Consider the following 1342-nt stretch of genomic DNA (forward strand, 5'->3'; position numbering starts at 1 on the left):
AAAAGCCTATAATAGCAATCATTGACAGGACTCCAAAATGGTGGCTGCATGGTAACTTGCTAGGTTATAAGGTAAATGCATATTTAACCTCAGCCGATTCTGCCTTGACATTTGCCTAAAAGACACGGTAACATACATCCTTGCAAGGACATAAAAGTAAATGCATTTAATAATCACGGTAGGAAATGACACAAAGGTCCATCCACAGGTGACATACTCGTAATGAACGTCAGTGGACACCGTATCGGGTCCTTGCTATGATGAAGGCATGACCAGACAAGACCTACTCTGTTACTATGACAAACAGCAAACCAGAAGCAACCTAGGCAAGAAAGGGTTTATTCGGGCATAAGGTTCCAGGAGGAGAGTTCGTCATGGTGGGGAGGGCCTGGTAGCAGGCAGGCACAGTGGTTGGAGCAGGAAGCCAGTTGATCACATTTTCAACCCACACACAGGAAGCTGAGAGAAGACAGAAGTACAGCAGGTTATATGCGCTCAAGGCCTGCCCCAGAGACATACATCCAGCAAGGTTCCACCTCCTGAAGGTTCCGTAACACCCATAAATAATACTGCCGATGGGGACCAAGTGTTCAAATATATGAGCCTATGGGGGATGTTTCTCATCCAAACCACCACAGCTGCCTAACACAGATGAATGTCGTGGTTATTAGAAAAGCAAAACCCCACTGTGTATTGCTCGGTGAAGAAGGAGTGTTCCTTCCCCAGTGAGACACAAGACCACACAACATTATCTATTTACATGTGCAAGAGAATACGCAAAACTAACTTACCGTGATTAGTTTCACGTCGATGGGTGGATACCTGAAGTCAAATGAACAGGGAAAGGCTGTTCGAAGCACAAGGGAAATCTAGAGGTTGCAGACACAGAACTCTACAAAGGAACAAGAATCGATTGGAGTCAGGTTTTACATTGATGACATTGTTAAAAAATAATTAACAGGGGCTGAAGAGATAGCTTGCGATTAAGAACACTGGCTGTTCTTGAGGAAGACCCAGGTTCAAATCCCAGCACCCACATGGCAGCTAACAACATAACTCCAGTCCCAGGGGATCTGACAGCCTCTTCTGTCCTCTGTAGACATTGACGACATGGGTGCACTTACCTACATGCAGGCAATACACAAATACACATAAAATAAAAATAATAAATAAAATAAAAAAGTTAACAGGAGCAATCAAGATGGGTCAGTGGGCAAGACAGCTGCCATCAAGCCTGGCTACCTGAGTTCGACCCCCCAGACCCATATGGCAGAATGAGAGAATCAGTTACCCCAAGCATCCTGTGACCTACACACACACAGACACAAACACACACACACAC

General features: G+C 45.0%; 1 long non-coding RNA gene across 1 annotated transcript in view; it reads right to left on the bottom strand.

The window, feature by feature from the left end:
* Positions 1–325: 325 nt before the first annotated feature.
* Positions 326–1342, bottom strand: part of LOC115071156 — a 1525-nt gene continuing 508 nt past the window's right edge. Inside the window, exons 2-3 of the long non-coding RNA XR_003850271.1 lie at positions 792–892; positions 326–459 (exon numbers count right to left, since the gene is read on the bottom strand). This is a non-coding gene — a long non-coding RNA (uncharacterized LOC115071156). The remainder of the gene's footprint in view (positions 460–791; positions 893–1342) is intronic.

Source organism: Nannospalax galili, unplaced genomic scaffold, assembly GCF_000622305.1.
Source record: "Nannospalax galili isolate Female #2095 unplaced genomic scaffold, S.galili_v1.0 scaffold1350, whole genome shotgun sequence".
NCBI classification, from domain to species: domain Eukaryota; kingdom Metazoa; phylum Chordata; class Mammalia; order Rodentia; family Spalacidae; genus Nannospalax; species Nannospalax galili.